Source organism: Megascapheus bottae, unplaced genomic scaffold (assembly GCF_031878675.1).
Source record: "Megascapheus bottae isolate mThoBot1 unplaced genomic scaffold, mThoBot2.hap1 HAP1_SCAFFOLD_40, whole genome shotgun sequence".
NCBI classification, from domain to species: Eukaryota; Metazoa; Chordata; class Mammalia; order Rodentia; family Geomyidae; genus Megascapheus; species Megascapheus bottae.
Genome location: NW_028327715.1, coordinates 6,467,009 through 6,489,696, shown reverse-complemented (window position 1 = coordinate 6,489,696; position 22,688 = coordinate 6,467,009). Strand labels below are relative to the sequence as shown.

The window sequence follows — 22,688 nt, the reverse complement described above, 5'->3', positions numbered from 1 at the left end:
AAAATCATATTAAGCAAAGTAAGCCAGACCCAAAGGAACACAGGTTCAATGGTTTCCCTCATTTTTAATAATTAGTACACATCTAAGACTCTCCTAGCAGAGGATTACAATAGCTCAAAACCTAGGTACATAAGGTCATATAGGATGAGACTAAGTGAAAGGAACTCTAGGATATGGAAACAAGAGCTTTCTCTCGTGTGATTGTTGTTCTCAATGTAATATGCTATTTCTCTTCTCTTTTGTTGCCCTTTGGTTAATCTCATATTGTTACTGTATCTGACTTTGCTACCTCATATATTGTTTTTTTTAATATTTTTATTGTAATTAATAAAAGGGTTACATGATATTTGCCAGATAGAAGGTGCATTAATTCACATACATTGATACCCTTTCACATGTCTTGGTCCCATTATCCTTCCCCCACCCTCCCCACCCGTCTTGGTTTTCCCCCCTTCCCTATCAAATTTCAAATAACCAAATACAAATAAATTCAATATATCAGATAACAAAGTGAGATACTGTAACAATATGAGATACCCAAGAGACAGCGAAGGAGATGAGAGATAACATAGTACATTAAGGACAACAATCATTCGTTATATGGCTTTTGTTTCAATATCCTGAAGGTCCTTTCAATTAGCTTCATACTATATGGCCTTATGTATCAAGATTTTGCTCTATTGCAGATCTCTGCTAGTAGAGCCCAAGGTTTCTACTGATTATGACAAATGAGGGAAACCATTGAGCCTAAGTTCCTTTGAGTCTGGCTGACTTCACTTAATAGGATTTTTTCTACGTCTTTCCATTTCCTAACAAATGGGGTGATGTCATTCTTTCTGACAGCAGCATAGAATTCCACTGTGTACAAATACCACAACTTGTTGATCCACTCATCAACTGAGGGACATCTAGGTTGGTTCCATATCTTTGCTATGGTGAATAGTGCTGCAATGAACATTGTTGTGCTAGTGGATTTAGTATGCCCTTTTTTCTGGATGGTTGGGTAAATGCCAAGTAGTGGAATTGCTGGGTCATAGGGGAATTCTATGTTTAGTCTTTTGAGGAACTGCCACACTGCTTTCCATAGTGGTTGAACGAATTTGCACTCCCACCAACAGTGTAGTAGTGATCCCTCCTGGCCACATCCCCTCCAGCATCTGTTATTATTCGTTTTCCTGATCCTGGCCATTCTAACTGGAGTGAGGTGGAATCTTAGAGTTGTTTTGATTTACATTTCTTTTATGACCAGAGATGTTGAGCATTTCTTCATGTGTCTATAGGCCATTTTTGTTTCTTCTTCAGAGAAGACTCTCTTTAAGTCTTTGGCCCATTTTTTAATGGGATGGTTGTTACTTTGGAGATTAGTTTTGGAGTGATTCAATTTTTTGAGTTGTTGATATATTTTAGATATGTACCTCGTATATTGTATATATGTTTATTTATTTATTTGAAGTTGGAAAGAGAAGGGGGAAAACAAGATGATTTGGAAGGGGTGGGGGAGGGAAATGGGGACAAGAACATGAGAAGGGGTATCAATGTGTGAGAAGTAATGCACCTACTACCTGGCAAATGTAACTGTAACCCTGACATTACCCTGACAATAATTTTTTTAATGGGTGCCAGGCCCAGGAATGTGGCCTAGTAGTAGAGTATTTGCCTACTATGCAGGAGGTCCTGGGTTTGATTCCTTGGTACCACACTCACAAAAATATGTCAGAAATGTTTCTGTGGCTCAAATGGTAGAGTGCTAACCAGGAGAAAGCTCAAGGTCAGTGCCCAGACCCTGAGTTCAAGCCCCAGGACTGGCAAAAAGAAATGGGTGCCAACTCAAAACTAAGGTTCTGTATTTTATAATAAATTTGATTTCAACCTAGAACTAAGTTTTTCAAAAGTATGAAGTAAGCAGCAAATCCTAATCACAAGACATTTTCAGGAAAATAGATGGAATTAGAGATTACCATGTTTGGTTCAAGCACAAATATTTCATGTTTCCATTTTTCTGTGGAATCTAGATCTAACAGGCATATGTGTGTATATATATTATTATGCATTACATATCATATAATCATGTGTATAATTAATTACATGTGTATTGTGTATGTGTATACATATAAATATATCAAGTATAATATGTACAAATATTACTGTGGGACTATTTATGAGGATGAAGAGAAGAGGAAGGGGAAAGAATGATAGAGGACAAATAATGTTGTCTATGTATGTAGACAATACAATCTCACTGCAAATTGTTGTAAAATAGGAGGGGAGGGAGGCTAGGAAAAGAATAATGCAAGTTAGTATGATTCAATTATTATAAATGCTTACATCAAATTCTACAGTGAAACCCTCTGCACAATGATTTATACACTAAATTAAAAAACTGAATGACAGGAAAGTAAAAGATACCATGTTGGAAGTGGTCTGGTACTAGTATGAGTGGGACAATGGAGAGAGTAAAAGAGGGTGCATAGGGTCAATTACTGTATATACAAAATGCAACTAGAACAATGAAACCTGTTAAAGTTGTTTTAGGAAAGGCCAAGGGGATGCAAGAAGGCGGTGGAAGGAGGGAATTTGAACAGAGTACTTTGTGTGCATGTGTTTAGATATCACCATGAATCATTCATCATACAACTAATAGATGCTAATAAGAACTCTTGATTCTATATGTCTGGATTATACTCATCTTCCCCAGAGAAAATCGAGATCTGCTGCTGCCTTCTGCTAAGCTTTCTGCATTTGTCCCAGCTTTAGTCAATTCATGCCGACTTTCAGAATTTAGTGCCGAAGTTTCAGAAGTGCAAGCATTCTAGATCTTCACTTCATGAGATCCTGGACATGGATCGAGAAGCCCTTATTTATAGCATGATAAATATTTATAGCAGGACTTGTTTATAGCTTTGTTTGTACAAGGGGGAGTTCCCTCTATATATGCATACAATGTACCTTGATTCAGAGTTAACCACTCTTTTGCCACTCTCCCTTCTCCCCACTCCCACTTCCCAGTCTCAGAAATCTTCATTTTTTTCATTTTCAAACATGTACCTTAAGGATCTGGGTCATTTTTCTCCTCCCCTTTCCATTAGGATCCATACTCCAAACAGGACATGTTTCACCTTTCTAATAATCAGTTTTATTACAGTTATTCAAAGAGATTTCACCATGTGTTTTCACACATACAGAAACAGTACTTTAAACATATTGATCACATACCTTCCTGTATGTATTTACATCTATGTTTGCATTTTATATATAGTTCTCATATAAAAGAAAGCATGTGTGCTCTGTGTGCCCTTCTGGACTTTGCTTAATTCATTTAATATGGTCTCCATACACATTCATTTTCCTGCAAATGACATAATTCCATTGTTCTTTATGGCTAAATAATAGTACATTCATATGCATATTACATATATATTACATTATAAAGAATACTCTATTATATATCCATTATATACTCATTATATATGTACACATCATATATCATCGTATATAATACTCATAGATAGGATGAAGAGAGAGAGAGAGAGAGAGAGAGAGAGAGAGAGAGAGAGAGAGAGAGAGAGGGAGAGAGAATAAGAGAATTTTCTAGGTTGATGAATCAGTCTTAAAAGCATCTGGGCTATTTCCAAAGCTTGGCTATTGTGAATAATTCTGCAGTGCACATGCCTGTGCAGGCGCCTTTATTTCTTCATTTACATTCCTACAGATAAATGTCCAAGAGTGCTGTCACTGGATCATAAGGACATTCTATTGTTACTTTTCTTTTTGAGGAACCTCCTTTTGATTTCCATGTTAGTATATGTGACCATAGCTTACAGCTTATAAGATTTCCTTTCTCCCTGCAACCTCACAAATACTTGTTGCTACTTGTGATCTTTAGAATGGCCATTCTGAATGAAGTAAGGAAAGCCATTTTGATTTACATTTCACTGACTGCTAAGGATAATAAGCATATCTTCATGTATTTATGGACCAGTTGTACACCTTTTGGGAAGTGTTTGTTCAAATCATTTGCCTTTAATTGTACTGTTGATTCTTTGAGATATTTTTGAATTCCTTGTAAATTCTGGTTATTAATTCTTTTTCAGGTGTATAGCTGAGTTACCATAGTACCTATTTCCTTTGCTGTACTAAAGCTTTTTAATGTGGTGCAATCTCATATGTCAAGCCTAGCTCTTATTTGTTGAGCTATTTAGAGTTATAATCAGGAAGTTACTGCTCCTGCCTAAATGCTCCAGTGCTTTCCCCATTCTTTCTGCTTCACAGTTTCAGATGTACATTAAGGTCCTTGATCCATTTGGTTAAAATTAGTACAAGATGAGGAATATGCATGTGGATATCCAGTTTTCTAAGCACTCTAAGATACATTTTGCAGCCTTTGCATTTTTTCCTCTTTGTATTCAGCTCGTGAGTGTTTTTAAATGAACAAACCATGTGATGTATGAATTGCATTGTAATGCCGTTATCAACAGAAAATGCTATTAGATATCAGATATTACATTCTCTAAAAATGTAACCTTTTCCCCTAGCCCTTAGAGAAATGTTAATCAAAAGTTTAGACACTAGAGCTTGGAATGTAGCCTAGTAGTTGAGTGCTTGTCTACCATGCATGAAGCCCTGGGTTTGATTCTTTAGTACACATATATCAATAAAAGCTAGAAATGGTGCTGTGGCACAAGTGATAGAATGCTAGCCTTGAGAAAGCTCAAGAACAGTGCCTAATCCTTGAGTTCAAGCACAAGGGCTGGCAAAAAAAATGGTTAGACACTTAAGACTCTTCTTTCTGTGCAGGAAGATTGAAGGGAAACAATCTGGGGTTCTATTTTCTAGAATGAAAATGTTTTGATATCTCTAGAACTCCTCAGAATTAGAGGAGTGTTACACATGAAACACATCCTCCTTTCCTAATCATAGTGACATCCCACTGAGGAGAAAATCAAGGACAGGGATCATGGAGGAACGTGGTTACTGATATTGATATATTCATCTTCCTGGAACAATATGCAGTGCCCATGTGCTTCTATCCTGCAACCCCCCCACACACACATACGCACATCAAAGGTGGGAAAATCAATTCCTTTGTGTTGGAAACCTAGTGGAGGCAGTGATTTGATTTTAAATTAAAAGGCTAATAATATATGGTGCTTCCATTACCCTATAGAGGATGTGTTTGTACTGCAGATGGTACTGAGTTATTTTTCTCACTCTGATTTCAGATTCTTTTCACTATTACCTTTTGGCTGCTTCTGAGACAGCACCTCACAGAGCAAAAGGCCCTTCAGGAAAAGGAAGCTCTTTGGTCTGAAGTCAAGATTGGAAGTGAGGAGCTTGAAGAGAAAGGTAAGCCCTCTGGGGAGTATTGGAGTACAAATTTCTATGCTGAGCAGAATTACAAAGAGCTCCAAATACACCTGAAAAAAAATATACTCTGAGGGGCTGGGATTTTGGCCTAGTGGTAGAGTGCTTGCCTAGCATGCACAAAGACCCACGTTCAATTCTTCGGTACCATAAACACAGAAAAGCCGGAAGTAGTGCTGAGGCTCAAGTGGTAGAGCACTAGCCTTAAGAAAGTCCAAGGACAGTGCTGAGGTCCTGAGCTCAAGCCCCAGGACTGGCAAAAACAAAACCAACCAAACAAACAAAAAACACCCTGGACTTTAGATGGAGTTAAAGTTGATTGTGAACTTGAAGCCACAAATAACAGTAGTAGAGACTTTAGCCTTTAATCTTAGTTCTTTAAAGTTTTATAAAATTTGATGTTAGGATAGAACCCATGATTTTAACACTGTAAGACTCCACAGGGCAATTTTACAATTCCCAATTGTATGTTCACAAAAGACATGGCCAAAAGAAGAAGCAACTGAGAGGCAGAAAAATGTAATGATTTCTTCAAGGGCATATGAAAAACTAATGTCATTTTTATTTTTTGAATGTGGTTTACTTTGTTTAATGTGATAGTCTCATGGCATAATTTCAGTGAGAAATGGAACCCAAGAACTGACTTAAATATGCTTAATTAAAATCCTCTTCTTTTCTAAAAACAAAATATCACTAAAGAAAGGGAGGAAAGGAGGACGGGAAAGGAGAAGTAAGTTAGCTGATCAGCATCTCTATGCTTTTAATGATAAATAGGTAAAAGGGAACAGTTTGCTCCCCAACTCTGTGGACTTATCATTAGTGATAATATTGATATTTAGAGGACTGGAAACATTATGAGGTCAAGAGGCATTCTGTGTTGTAACTGTATATGACTTTGTTACTGGGTATATTGTATATATGTTTATTTGAAATAGGGAAGGGATTTGAAATAGGGAAGGGCAGGGAGAAAATGCGATGATTAGGGGGAGGGAAATGGGGTCAAAAACATGAGAAGGGGTACCAATGTGACAGAAATAACGCACCTACTACCTGATGAATGTAACTGTAACCCTTCTATACATTATCCCAACAATAAAATTAAAAAAGAAGCATTCAGTTTTGGACAGGTTACTCTCAAAAACCTGGCTAGTAACCTTAATGAGATTATCTCTGAGCATATAGCTGTATATTAAGTCACACAGTAACAAAATATATCGTGGAGAGTCAAATCTTGCCTTCATAGGATTGAATATCTACTCAGCAGATCAGTTAGCCAATTAATTTTGGTAAAGAATGGTTCATGTAAGATAAATAATCTAATCCTTCATTTTCACACATCTTACTCTGAGAATCTACTGAGTTTCTTGAATGGATTATTTAAATTAGATAGATTTGGTGACCCAGGGATTAAGTCCTGAGTATTAACATATTTCAAAACAAGATGAAGCATCTTAATTCCAATGCATAAAATTAATTTGTGATAATTCCTCATACATGATTTAAGCTAAATGATAGCTTTATTTGTAGTTTTAGATACTTACAGGCATACATTAAGATTAAGGTTGTTAGGATTAATTACAGTCAAGTACTGCTTAGATTGTATAGAGCCATGAAAGAATGAGAATTTAAAACTGATAGTTATTTTCACTTACATTATCATTATATATTTATTTTGTAGATTCTAAATCTATGAAATAACAAATTGAAGAAAAATTCTAGAAAGAGATTAGTATAAAATATTACCAAAGTTATTTTCTTTTAACTACATTTCAGGAAGGCTATGAATTCAGTGTCAATCTTGCTTTGTGTCTTAGACTAGTCTAAAATCACCCAAGTTGTATACTAACTCATAAAATACATGCATTTTGTGGTGTTTGATGACATAAGTATCACATTTGCATACCATGGAACTATTTTCTCAATAAATCTCATTTTTAAACTAAAAAAAAATACATGCATTTGTGTCCCATGTACATTATAGAGCCAAAATGCAGTATCTGTCAGACAAATCAGAGTGGTAATGGCACTGTTTTCTATTTTGAAGATGAAGAACTTCAAGATATACAAGTGGAAGGAGAACCCAGGGAGAAGGAGGAAGATGAGGAAATAAAGGAAGAGAAGCAAGAGAAAATGAGGGAGGAGGAAGAGGAAGAGGAGGAGGATGACCAGGACATCATGAAAGTGCTAGGCAATCTGGTGATAGCCATGTTCATCAAGTATTGGATCTATGTCTGCGGGGGCATGTTCTTCTTCGTCAGCTTCGAGGGGAAAATAGTAATGTACAAAATCATCTACATGGTGCTCTTCCTGTTCTGTGTGGCCTTATACCAGGTAGGTAAAGATTGCTCTCCAGTTTTCAATGGTTTTTATCTATGAACTTTCTTTGCCGATATATATATACATATGCACAAATATATATGCATGTGTGTGCATGCATGTTCATCTGTGTGTGTGTGTGTGTGTGTGTGTGTGTGTGTTTGTATTGCCAGTCCTAGGGCTTGAACTCAGGACCTGGACACCGTCCCTGAGCTGTTTTTGCTCCAGGCTAGCATTCCAGCACTTGAGCCACAGCTCCAGTTCTGGCTTTTTCTATTTATGCAATACTGAAGAATCCATGACAGGGCTTGGGCATGCTACCACTAAGCCACAATCTCAGCCATTTTCCAATATTTTTAAGGGTTTATAATTCTATGAACATATCGTAGAGAATGACTAATAAAATTCAAGAATTATCCAGGTGTGGTGGCACATGCCTGTAATCCTAGCTACTCAGGAGGCTGAGATCTTAGTATCATAGATCAAAGCCAGCCTGGGCCCTAAAGACCATGAGACTCTAGAAAACTGGGAGTAGTGCTGTGGGCCGGTAGCCTTGAGCTGAAGAGCTCAGGGACAACACCCAGGCCTAGAGTTCAAGCCCCATAATCGACAAAAACAAAAAAACATTAAAAGAGGTATCAATGTATGTGAACTAACACACACTCTATCTGGCAAATATAACTGTAACCCTATTAATCACAACTTAAAAAAATTCAAGCATTGTCTTCAAAATCCTAAAATGGGAGGTGACTACTGTCAATTCATTCTCAACTATAAACTTTTAGATACTTAGATCAGAAAAAGTTCATTAATTTATCATAAAGTCTTAATTTAAAGAAGAAATCTGGGCTGGGAGTTTGGCCTAGTGGCTGAGTGCTTGCCTAGCATGCACAAAGCCCCAGGTTCGATTCCTCGGTACCACATACATAAGAAAAAGCCAGAAGTGGTGCTGAGGCTCAAGTGGTAGAGCTCTAGCCTTGAGAAAGTCCAAGGACAGTGCACAGGCCCTGAGCTCAAACATAGGACTGGCAAAAAATGAAAGAAAGAAAGAAAGAAAGAAAGAAAGAAAGAAAGAAAGAAAGAAAGAAAGAAAGAAAGAAGGAAGGAAGGAAAGAAAGAAAGAAAATAAGAAAGAAAGAAAGAAAGAAAGAAAGAAAGAAAGAAAGAAAGAAAGAGAGAAGAAAGAAAGAAATTTGTATAGCTAGATTATATTTTTGAATATATAATACATTAAAAGCAATGTTAAGATCATCTTAAACAATAGAGGATTCCCTGGTTAGCTATTATTTCAAAGCTTGATGTCAAGAAAACTACTAATACATGTGTGTATGTGTGTGTACACATTTGCATGCATGTGTACATTAAGTGCGTAAGTATTTTCTTAACTACAATTTGTAAAAAGATAATATTAAAATGATTTGGTGTTTGTACACACAGTTTTAACTGATCTAGAAGAAATCCAATGATAGTAATAATAAAATATTATAAATAAAATAATAAAATAGTAACAGTAAAATATTCTTGCAGGAACCAACAAACCAAATAAAGCCACAAAAATAAACCAGAGTATATAGGACAGAGATATAAAAGCTCTCAAAAATCAATAATAATCTTTAACATTGTTTTAGTGTGTGTGTGTGTGTGTGTGTGTGTGTGTGTGTGTGTGTGTGTGTATGCGCAAGTACCAGGGTTTGAACTCCGGGCCTAGGCTCTGTCCTTCAGTCTTTTTGCTTAAAACGGATGCCACAGCCACCCTAGTTGAATGGTTTGAGTATATACCAGTTACAACACCTATATGGATTCTAGTCAATTCTTCCAGCTTTTTGGTGGGTAATTAGAGAGGAGTCTCATGGGCTTTCCTGCCTGGGCTGGCTTTGAGCTGTGACCCTTAGTGGCCAGTCTCTTGAGTAGGATTACAGGTGTGAGCCTTTGGCACCCAGATTTTGAACACTTTTTTAAAAGTATATGCTTACAAATGGGGTGATGTCATTTTTTTCTGATGGCAGCATAGAATTCTATTGTGTGTAAATACCACATCTTGTTGATCCACTTATCAATTGAGGGGCATCTAGGTTGGTTCCATATCTTTGCTGTGGTAAATAGTGCTACAGTGAACATCGTTGTGCTAGTGGATTTAATATGTCCTTGAACACTCCTAGCAGAGGTCTACAGGAGGACAAACCCTAGATACATAAGGCCATATAGGATGAGGCTAAATGAAAGGACCTCCAGGATATGGAAACAAGAGCTGTATAATGTGATTGTTGTTCTTAATGTACTATGTTATTTCTCATTTCTTTTGTTGTCCCTTGGTTATCTCATATTGTTACAGTGTCCTATCTTGTTATCTGGTATATTGTATATATGTTTATTTATTTGAAATAGGATAGGGAAGGGGAAAACAAGATGAGGGGAAGGGTGGAGGGAGGGAAATGGGGACAAAAACATGAGAAGGGGTATCAATGTTTGTAAAGCAATGTACCTTCTATCTGGTGAAGGTAATGTAACCCTTCTATTAATTACAACAAAAATAAAATAAAAAGTATATGCTAAACAATCTCTAATGACTATCCATAGCTTATGATAAAGACTCCTGTATGATTATTTTACATTGTTATTACTAAAACCCCATATTGGATTTCAGAACTGATGCAGTTTCCTTGACCAGTAACAACCACCATAACATAGTATTAGCTGAGTGCCATCAAAAGATGAGATAATGTGCTAGAAACCTTCTAAGTATCATCTTACTGTTCTCATTTTATATTTGTGCTCATCTTGGGGCTTGAACTCAGGCCCTGGGCAACGTCTCTTAACTTCATTACCCATGCACTAGACCACTTGAGCAAAGGCTCCACTTCGGGCTTTTTGATAGATGTAGATAGATACAGATACTTGGAGATAAAAGTCCTAGGGTCTCATAAGATGTTCCTGCCTGAAGTTGGCTTTGAAGTGTGAGCCTCAAATTTCATCCTCCTGAGTAGGATTATAGGTATGAGCCACCTGTACCCTGCTTTAGTGTCTGCATAACAGCTCTGCAAAGTATCTACTTACTGAGGAGAACACTGAAGTTGCTTAGCAACTGTTCACAATAGCTAGTATAACCCCAAGTCTAACGAAGATCCACCCACTTAAAGATGAACGCCTTAAAGAATTTTAAAAATCGGACTATTTTCCAACATTTTTCTATAGGATCACTTGTTTTAGTTAAATGATGTAAAAATGTGGTGAGTTTTCCAATAGCATGTTTGTCTTCTTTGTCTTTTGTGATTCTCAGGTGCACTATGAATGGTGGAGAAAAATCCTGAAATATTTTTGGATGTCAGTGGTGATCTATACTATGTTGGTGCTTATCTTTATATATACATATCAATTTGAAAACTTCCCGGGCCTGTGGCAAAATATGACCAGATTGAAAAAAGAAAAGTACGTGATTTTGGTGCAGGATGGAATGAGAAGCAGCTAAGCCAGTTGAATAGTCTGAGAATATGTTGCTTACAGCACCTAATGGATTCTAATAAAACAGGATGATTTGGGGAGCTTATACATACTGGGATATGAACTCTTTTTTCTTTGTTTTTCTTCTTTTAAAGCTTAAAATGTAGTAGATATTCCACAAATATTGGCTGACAAATTAATGTTTTTCAGCCCTATTTCAAGAAAGTGGTAGAGCACTGGCTTTGAGCAAAAAAACTAAGATGCAGCACCTGAGTTCAAGCCCCAGAACTGGTACACACTGGCAACAAGAACAAAAAAAAATGTCATGTAGCTAAATAAACACATCTGCCATGTTTATTTACAAATTTTATTGAATACTCATCCTGGGGATACAATAGGAAACAAGAAAATCTAAGTCTTATGAGGTCTACCAACCACTTACTCTCTCCAAGTTTATTTCAAATTGTGGTGAGTCTGTGCAGGAAAAGTGCAGGCTGATGGAATGGTAGGGGAAACTATAAATTGTGGTTTCAATTGTCTTCTAAACAGGTGTCCTTTTAACTCTCCTTGAAGGTTAAGAAACAACTTGTATTGGGAAAAGTCGGGGTGGGTTTCAGGTACAGAAGAGAACTCCTGAAGGAACCAGTACCAGATTCAAATGTTCTGTGACAAGACTGAATGTGGCCTGATACATGTGAGGAACTCACAGAAGTTTTGCCTGTTGAGAGGAAAGGAAAGGGACAGTGGGGAAATCTCATTTGGACATTTCCAAGGACTTAAAGATCGCTGACTAATTGAGAAAACTTGAGGTGTAGTAAATAAAAATGAGACTACATCTTATATAACAGCTATGAGAAACAAGGGGAATTCTCTCTGACCAGATCAGGGCAAAGACAGATAGATTGCAACACTGGCTGGTTAGAGAATGTTAAAGCAAATGCAGAGGAATGTGTTAAGATGGGAAGGAATCATGGTTTCCTGAGTTCTGAACTTCGTGCAGGGCAGATGGGTATATTGTTTACTGATGCAGAGAAAACCAGCATAGAAATAGGAACATAAAGAGAAACTTCTCTAAGGAAAAGAGGGAGAGCATGAACAGTTTTCAGAACACTAAGTATGAAGTTACCTTGGAACAGCTAGTTTTCATTAGCAATGTGGGGATGAGAGCTCACAGGAAAAGGCATTTATGTCTTTGTATTAGGATGGTGGATTAATCCCTGGGACATAGTGAGAGCACCAGGAGAAAAAGACAAGTGGAGAAGTGATCCCAAAGTGAGTCCTGGGGATATTTCAGTGTCTAGAGGTACAGAGAGACGGGGCAGGGTGGGGGGAAGGAGGAAGGGAGGTAAAGAGAGAAGGAAAGGAGAATATGGTAATGGAAAAGAAAGCCAGGAATGTGTAGTAATATCTTGACAAGGATTATTTCAGGGACAAGAGGAAGATAGATAGCCATTGAACTTGGCAGTGTCAAGGTTGTTTATGTCCATGGTAAAAGCAATTGGCTTGGATTAGTGAAAATAAAAACTAACTCAGGGTGGTGTTCAAGAAGGATACCAAGAATGAGGGTGATGAGAGAGCACCTGACAGTGCCTGCATTGTCCAAGAAATCATCTTGCTTTTTGTCTTGTTTTCAACAGGCTTGAGGATCTTGGCTTAAAGCAGTTTACTGTGGCTGAATTATTCACTCGCATATTCATCCCCACCTCCTTTCTGCTGGTGTGCATTTTACACCTTCACTATTTCCATGACTGCTTCCTTGAACTCACAGACCTCAAGGCCATCCCCAGCAAGGAAGACAACACCATCTACAGGTGAGCCAGTGAAGTACTTAACTCTTGTTATCAGGAAGTTAAGCTCTGTTAACAAGCTTTTGTGAATCTAGTGTTCTATTTCATGCAGAGAGGGAGGGAGGGACGGGGAGAAGGAGAGAGAGACAGAGACAGAGACAGAGAGAGACAGAGAGACAGAGAAAGTAACACAGAAAGAATACAGACTATTTGATAACACTTTCTGAAATAGTTTGGAATGAATTACAACTGATTCATGTAGAGTGTTCTCTAATCCCATAAGTAGATTCACAAGAGCTTTGATCATAATTCTAAAATCCATTGATGGGGCCAGAAGGTAGAGTGCTCACCTAGCATGTATGAAGCCCTGAGTTCGATTCCTTTGTACCACATATACAGAAAGAGCCAGAATAGTGCTAGCCTTGAGCAAAAAGTGTCCAAGGACAGCACCCAGACCCTAAGTTCAAGCCCCAGGACTAGCAAAAAAAAAAAATCATTGCCGATTCAGTGTGTGTGTGTGTGTGTGTGTGTGTGTGTGTGTGTGTGTGTTTGCAAATGCACACATGCATGCATGCTGGTACTGCAGCTTGAACTTGAACTTAGGGCCTTGAATTCTCAACTTTTTTTGCTCAAGGCTGTTACTACCACTTGAGCCACACCTCTATTTACCTCTATTTTCAGTTCTTTGTTGGTTAATTAGAGTTAGGAATGTCATGGACTTTTCTTCCTGTGCTGGTTTGGAACCATGATCCTTAGGTCATGAACCACCAGCAGCACCCAGTCTGGCGGTGGGTATTTTGTGTGTACACTGGTTATATGTTTTTAGGACATTCATAGCATAATTCAGGAGTGAGTTTTGCATTTTGCTAACTACGTATAAAAAAACACCACAAGAATATGATTTTTAAATTCTAGAAAGGGTGAACCTTAGCCAAAAGCAGAGAAACTGCAGTCTGCTAGCAATCAAGAAAGTATCTAAGAAGAGGAAATAAAGACAATGTCTTCTTTTAACTGTTTACTGTGGCTTTCTCTTCGTCAATGAATATAAATTATTTAGAAGTAATAGACAGGATATGGCTTCTCTATGTTTACTGAAACTATAATGGGTTATCACAAATCCTCCTTTGCTATCATGGGAAAATTATAATCATTCTCTTGATTTTAATGCTGAGCAATTTTGTTCTGTCCCATACTTAGTCTATGATTGAGTTCTTAGAAAAATACTTGCTACATGAAACTAATAGAGCAAAAAAAAGAAAAACTGACACTAGTATAAAAGCACAAATGATTGGAAATTTAATTCTTTAATTTCTAAGGAAATAATTGATCACACGATTACATCATGAAGTAGACTAAATCTCTCATTCTCAGTTTTCTGTTCCAGGAAGAACTGAAATTACAGGTAACTCTGAAATACTGCTATTTGATAATGAAATATACTTTGTGATACTGTAGGTTTGCTTTCTGTATTGGTTTAGTTTAATATCATACTTAGTTTTCATTCTGAGTAGACTCTCCAAGTGACCACCAGGCAATAGCATGGTGAGATGCCAGTCAGTGTGGTTCTTAGCCATCTTGCCTGTGTGCGGAAGGGGCTAAATGATCAGGCTTCCATACATTTACTCCAATCTTTGTAACTATAACCAGGCATTGGGAAATCTTAAGTGTTTTAGAAACCTGTGCTTGCTGATAATGGAAATCACCTTAAGTTTGAGTTTATAAAGACTGTGGCTATCTAGAAAAAGTGAGTTGTCCATTAAAAAATTATTATTTGATCACTTTTAATATTATCTTGATACATGTGCGTATCAGCCATGTATGCGCTCTAGTTAACTATAACTGTCAGCATTTCTCAGACATCATATTCAATAATGAATAAAAATATTTTAGGAGCTCAAGTGTTGCCTACCTTGAAAGTTCAGTGCCCTGTGTTCAGACCTTAGCATCACCCAACAATATTTCTAATTAGCAGAACATATTTATATTTGTGAAAGAAATGTAATTATTGATCATTACTAATAAGACTTTTGAAAATACTTTTTTTCCTAAATCCTTTCTTTTTCTTCCACATGAATTTTCTTGTCTTTCAAAGTTCTTTCCAGTATTCAGGGGCTTTCGTTGCCTTCATTAATAAAATAGAGCTATAGGCCACAATTTATTCAGAAAAGTCTACCTATTTTAGGATCAGCCTAACCATATCACAGGTTTTGGACGTCGTTTACATATAAGAGCTGAACGTGTTCCAGAATTGCCTTTGAGTCTGTTCTGCACTGCCTTTCCCAATTATGCAGATTCTGGGTAAGGAGAATTGTCCCACATTAATGTTGTCTGTTCACTTTGTGGCACTTACCCTCTCACAGACAAGAAAAAGAACAGACCTGAAGAACCTGGGGGCAATTTCAGATTGTTATCTCCTTTGCTCTCTGTGATTACTCCAAGATCACTCCCTAATAGTGAAATTTACAAGAAATTGTAAAGAAGAGATGGTGGTATATAAACCCAGTTACCTGAAAAAAAATTGAAGCACATGTGCTTCCTCTTTCAAAGCAGTAGAAAAACACTTCCCTTGAACCTGGGAGAAAATTTTAAAACTCACATAGGATATGTTTTGTCCTTTGAAATTTCCTGCAAAATTTCAATGTCAAAGTCCTCGAAAGTTAACTTTACACATAAAATTTATATCCTACCTTTTAGAAACTCTTCCTTATTGTGTTTTTCTAGCTAATAATGCTTTATATCACAGTATATTTTAATTGAACTCTTAATCAGTGATTGAATTAATAATAAAGAAAAAGACATTTTCCAAGTTGGGACTGGCTGCCTGGTTTTGCTTTTCCTGTGCTTATCTCCTTTCGGATGATTTACCAAAAACAAATGCCACAAATCTGGAATTAGGACTAATTGTAGTTATTAAACTGTCACACTATTGTTTCTGTCACTATTGTTTCTCCTGTCTGTTTATTGTTTATGTGTTCATACATGTAGTACAGACAGATGCCACTTCTGTGTGTAAAGTTAGTATTATGAAAATGTTCTATGATATACATAAGATGGAACTATTATAATTCAAATTAATCTCACTTCTATATTGTAATAGTATATTATATAAAATAATATGTTCATTATAACAAATTTGTCATTATTTAATAATAATTTACTAAGAATTCTTTATCAATTGTTCATGTCAGAAAATATCATTACACATACAGAAACAAAACAACTTCTTTCTCCAACATCAGCTTTTGAAGATCTGAAGGAAAATGTGTCCACTATAATTACTTTGTAGACTTCTTTGTAATTCTTATAAAGGAGCCAATAGTTATTTTTCATAAGATTTCATTAAAGCCAGGCACGGTGGCTCATGCCTGTAATCCTAACTATTCAGGAGGCTGAGATCTGAGGTTCAAGGTTCAAAGCCAGCCTGGGTACAAAAGGACCTGAGGCTCTTATCTCCAATTAACCTCTAGAAAACGGGAAGTGGGGCTTGGCTCAAGGATAACACGGTAGCCTTGAGCTGAAGACTCAGAGATAGTGTCAAGGCCGAGTTCAAGCCCCATGACCCACAAAAAAAAAGATTACATTAAAATATTTAAACATTGCTAGTGTTTAGCTGCATTGTGTGAACTGGAAGGTATAAGAATAGGACACATTTTCTCTCATGTATAGAAGTTAGATCTATATTATAAATATATATGTAAGCATATAAAAGGTCATGTTTATACCAACACATTAACTACAATATGGTGTATGTGGGGAGAGGCCTTTGGTGTAACTCCTTTGAACTACTAACTTGTAGTTTACCCAAAAGTAAAAAAAAAAAAAAACTGGAACAAGTGTAATGAACGGGGTAAGGTCAAGGGGAGAGGGAAAGACAATGGAGAGAAGGGTGGGCGAATGCTAGGATAATGTTTAAAGCACATGAGTTGCCATGAAACTAGGTAAACTGAGGCTATGTGGGGTTGGGAGTGGTGGGGAAGATGACCAAAGGGATGATATTGATCAACAGGCAGTTTGTACTCACAAATTGGCATGTTACATTGGAACTTTTCTCTATACTGAAGGATAAGTTGGCTGCCTGTGGCTCATGCCTATAATCCTAGCTACTCAGGAGGCTGAGATCTGAGAATTGCAGCTCAAAGCCAGTCCCAGCACAAAAGTCCGTGAGACTCTTCTCTCCAACTAACCATCACAAAAACAAAACAAAACCTGGAAGTGACAGTATGACTCAAGTAGTAGAGCACCAACCTTGAGCTGGAGCTCAGGGATAGTGTCCAAGCCCAGAGTTCAAGCCCCACAACAGACACAAAAAGATTATTAAATAATAATAAAAAACTAGGAATAGTAGGGCAATGAAAATATTTGGGAGGTAAAAGAGAAGGGAAAAGGGGGCCACATTATTATTAAGCATGTTTCCTGCATGTGTCTGATTTCCTGTTTCTGTAGATTCTTGTTGCCTACGCTCTTTCCAGGCTGCACACCCTGTGTAGATGACGACACATCTGGTGATAGGAAGCCTAAAATATGGCCTACATCACTGTCTCTGTCTAACTGTCTTCTTCTCTCTCCCTCCCATCTCCCATTGCCTTCTTGTGCTTTTGTCTCACCTCGCAGCCATGCCAAAGTCAATGGCCGTGTGTATCTAATAATAAATAGGTGGGTACTTTGATGTTTTCTCTCTTGCTTGAAAATGTCTCTTGGTATGTTCAAACTCTTTCCTGCTTTATAAATTTAAAAAGAAAATGCCACCAGGTAGTGGACAGTGGCTTCCAGGTATGCTTGTGGAGGTATTCTGCAAACCAAGCTATTTGGGTGCTATGCCAAATGGCACTGCCAGGTGGTTGTGGAGGTTGCTGAGGGTCTGCTGGTGCTCAGCAGTTACTCTCAGTCCTAACTTAACATTTCATTGACTTTATTATCTTGTGGTAGAATCCGTTCAAGGCTTACCTGAGAGTCCGTCTCATTCTTGAGCATATCTACTGAAGAGCTCAGCTCAAGAACCACCTCCTACACACACACACACACACACACACACACACACACACACACACACACACAGGCTCTCATAAATGCCAACATCTTGCTAAAAGTCATCTGCCCTTCATCTGAATTCCTATGGCACTTTGTCACTGGGGCTGTCCTGACACTCTGCCTTTCAGACCTCCATCACCTGCTTGGCTTATCTCGCTTGCATAAGCTCCTCAGGCCTGAATGATCTAAGGTATTCACAAGTCACTCTCTCCTAGCCTTACTTCTTGGTTGATATTCACACCAATGTGTGGTTGACAGACATCAAAATTTCAACTGTATCTCTAGTTGCAAGATCAACACAGATTTGAAGAAAGATTTTTTTTTGTCTGTTCTGGGGCTTGAACTCTGGGCCTGGGCACTGTCCCTGAGGTCTTCAGCTCAAGGCTAGTGCTCTACCACTTGAACTACAGCACCACTTATTGTTTTCTGGTAGTTAATTGAAGAGTCTCATGGATTTTTGTGCCCAGGCTGGCTTTGAATTGTGATTCTCAGATCTCAGCCTCCTGAATAACTAGGATTATAGGCATGAGCCAGTGGTGCTTGGCAAGAAGGATATTTCCTAGCCAGTAGTTTTCATCATAAGTCTGCAGCACTGGAATGAGGTCCTCCTTTCAGATGAGGACCAATGACTTGGAGAGAGAAAACCCGCACTGAGTATTCACCCATTACAAAAGTGAGCTTTGTAAGTGCAAGGTGCCCACAAAATGTCCCACAAGAACTGAGCAAAGATCTTTAAGGTTCTGTATCCTCAAACTATATTTTTGCCGTTCCTGGGGCTTAAACTCAGAGCCTGAGCACTGTCCTAGGGCTTTCTCCGAAGCTAGTACTCTACCACTTGAGCCACAGCACCACTTTTGGCTTTTCTATGTATGAGGTACCAAGGAATCAAACCCAGGTCTTTATGCATGCTAGGCAAGCACTCTATCACTAGGTTAAACTCCCAATCCTATTCTTACTCCATTAAGCATGTCAATGAAATTTTTCACTCTCAAAAATTCCATATCAGTAGTAAAGTTAGTTTTTAGTTAAGAGAAATATACATTTTACAATAAACTTGAGTAACAAACCAGGTTTTGGTTTTCTATTGAATTCATGTTTTTCTTAGGGTAAGTGGAGCTGTGGTTCAAATAGTAGACCTTCTAGTCAGCCTTAAGTGAAAAAGCCAAGCAAGAGTAAGAGGCTCTGAGATCAAGCCCCAGTACTGGCACCAAAACAACAAAAGTTTCTCTTTGAGAAAAATCCTAATGCAGATAACTAGGTCTGGCAAACCCAAGGAGGCAAAATGAATGAATGGATGCAGTCCTGGAGAAGGTGTAGGGGAAAATAGAATGAAACTTCCCTGGCCCTGGGGTCTGTCAGGGCCCAGAGTTCTGGACGGCATCAGAGAGAAAATTCTGCCTGTGGCTTTTAGCTGCTAAGTAGAGAAATAAGATGTAAGAGACACCAGTCAGAAATCTTGAGCATCTCCATAAACCCTACCTCTCCAAGCCAAAGGAATGACCCTCTCTTTCTCTGTGCCTCTTAACATTTAGTTTTACTCAGTTAAGACATGGCTGCCATCAAGTATCAACATCAACCAAAATAGTTAAAATCTTGGAATACTCAGACTTTACCATGATCTTCTCAATTCAATTTCTCCTTTATAGAGGAAAGTTTAATATAAAAGATGTCAGAGACGATGCCGCTGAGGACACATCAAACAAACCAAGGGTCCCTCTTTTCACAATGTATTCTTCTTAAATGTGATGTGTATAGTATGTCCAAATTTGAGTAGGACCTACAAGAACCTTAAAATGAGAGGTGTCTCCTTATGAAGTGTGCATACACTCACAAGTTACTTTGTTACTGTTGTTTTATGAGGAGAAAAAAATATCTTTAGAAGGGTAATTTACAAATTAAAAGAAGAATTCGACCTACAATTCAGCATACTGGTGGATTAATACTTAGACAATATTTTACAAGATGTAGAGTAATAGAGCATGTTGAGAACTGTGAGCCATCTTGATAAAGCCCTAATAATGTGAAAGGTGCAGGAAATCAAACTTACTTAATATAATAATCAGTGTGAATTAGAATATTTTAGCTTTCAGAAGCAAAACCTAATCCGTACAGTCTTGTGTAGTAGGTATTTGTGAAGGAATCACTACCATTCGCATGTAAGAAACAATATTAAATTCACAAATCAGTTGATTCTGTGTGAATACAATCCCCTAAAATTAATTATAGATTCTAGAAAATCAATTATCCTAAACCTTACAAATATTCTACTTTAAATATTACTGAGGTCATACACTAAAATAATGGAAGATATTTCACTTTAACTGTTAATTGATACCATAAACTACAAATTTGTCTAATGAAAAGAGTGAATACAATTTACATTTCATATATTCCAATTTCAAATAATTTGAAATGAATAAAAGCCAAACACTAATGCCTCATGCCTTTGATCCGAGCTACTCAGGAGTCTGAGATCTGAGGATCTCAGTTCAAATCCAGCCTGGGCAGAAAAGTTTATGAGACTCTTATCTCCAACAAACCAGCAAAAAAAAAGCCAGATGTGGGGGCCGGGAGTTTGGCCTAGTGGTTAAAGTGCTTGCCTAGCATGCACAAAGACCTGGGTTCGATTCCTCGGTACCACATACATACAAAAAAAAAAAAGCCGGAAGTGGTGCTGAGGCTTAAGTGGTAGAGCTCTAGCCTTGAGAAAGTCCAAGGACAGTGCTCAGGCCCTGAGCTCAAGCCCAGGACTGGCCAAAAAAAAAGCCAGATGTACAATTGTGTCTCAAAGAGTAGAATGCCAGACTCAAGCAAGAAAGCTCAGGGACAGTGTCCAAGCCCTGAGTTCAAGACCCAGCATGTGTGTGCATGCATGCACACACACGTATGCATGCACACACACACACACACATACAGAATAGAATATAAACTAAGGAGTTTTATAATGACAACATTTTCATACAGAAAGTAGCTTAACAGATGGTTTTTCAAAATTGAGTCATCATTCGAAAGTAAAATTTGTTTCTTCTGTTTCAAAGAAGATTGTGTCCCCAGAGCGTAGAATGTCAAACTTGACACTCAGTGGATCACAGTGAGTACCAAAATCAGCACTGTCTTGGCCAAGGAACTGGCTAAAGCTAGACTAGAATTCCTTCTTCAAGGAGAGAATGCCCACAACACATACTGAAAATAAAATGATGTGGGTACAAAGGGAGAGATGCATAGATTGAGGGCATGAAGGGGAGAGTGGAGGAATAAATGAACAGATAGATAACATCTCTTAGAATTGGAAAGGAGAAACAGTTTACCTATGAAACACGCAGTAAGAGCTTAGAGCCTAAACCAATATAAAGGCAAGGCCACAAAAGGATCTGTAAACATGAAGTAAATGTAAAGAGAAGACTGTGAATTCCTCACAGAGACAGGCAGGTGGAATCATTTCATATGAGGGAAGAAAGGAGATTCTCCCAGACTACAGTGGGCCCATCCATGTGTCTATCTGGAGTCCTACAACAAAAAAACTTTCCTCTGAATTATAAATAAGTAACACAAAATGATCAGTGAAGAATTGTAAGTATTTCACAGAAAAAGCCAGAAGTGGTGCTGTGGCTCCAGTGGTAAAGCACTAGCCTTGAGAAAGCCCAAGGACAGTGCACAGGCCCTGAGTTCAAGCCCCAGAACTGCCCCCCCCCAAAAAATAGCATTCTCAGTTCCTTAGCCTGACATTTTGAGGATGTATTCATTCACCAGAATGTGCTTTTAACATTGATTTTGAGGGAGAAAAATGTCAAGATTTTTTATGATTATTTACTAAGGGGAAGAAAGGCTGAGTTCATAGTTTTCTGGGTCAGCTGATCTGTGTAGCAGACTAGAACCTGTTCACCCTCTGTGGATGCGCATGACACATCCATAATGAAGGAAGTCTGCCTCCCAGTATATAGAGTTTTCAGAAGCCATACCCAACAGTGTGAATAAACAATAAGACTGTTGTCTCCAACATTCCCAGGAAGAAGTATCAGAATGTGTTCTGAAGGTTTCTTTTAAGTACACAAACTGCCAAAGAATGGGCTGAGGAGCGAATTATACCGTTTAGCATCTTCTCTCATGTCCATTGTTGAGTGGTCCCTTGTAAGAACATTATTTCTAATTCTGCCTTATATTAGAGAGTTATTAAAACTCAGTATAAGAAAATCTCAAAGATGGTTTAATGTCACTACATACTTACAGAAGTTTCTTTGTTTTCTATATATCACATGAAGTAGGCACAGCCATTTCCAGCTTTTACAGACCAGCAAACAGAGACTTACAAGGCATGTTAAATAGTTGGCCATTTCACACAGTAGGAAATGATCTCATTGGGCTTCAACTTGTTTTTGCTGTTGTTCCAGTACTGGAGCTTGGACTTAGAGCTTCATGTTCTCGCTTAGCTTTTTCATTCAAGGCCGGTGTCTACCACTTGAGTCACAGTCTACCACTTGAGTCACAGTACTCCTTCTGGCTTTTTGCTAATTATTCAGAGATACTAGCCTCATGGGATATTCTGAACTGTGGTCCTCAGATCTGTTTTATGAGTAGCTAAGATTATAATTGTGAGCCATTGACACCCAGCCTTCAGTCTGCCTTTCTAACTCCAAAACCCCATACTTTCAACATTCTTTTTTTATTTCCTCCATAAAAGTATGGTAAAATAGAGATAGATAGATAGATAGATAGATAGATAGATAGATAGATAGATAGATAGATCAACAGATATTAAGA

At 37.8% G+C, this 22,688-nt stretch overlaps 1 pseudogene; it reads left to right on the top strand.

Moving 5' to 3' along the window:
- Positions 1 to 22,688, top strand: part of LOC150039449 (piezo-type mechanosensitive ion channel component 2-like) — a 118,253-nt pseudogene that overhangs the window by 23,557 nt on the left and 72,008 nt on the right.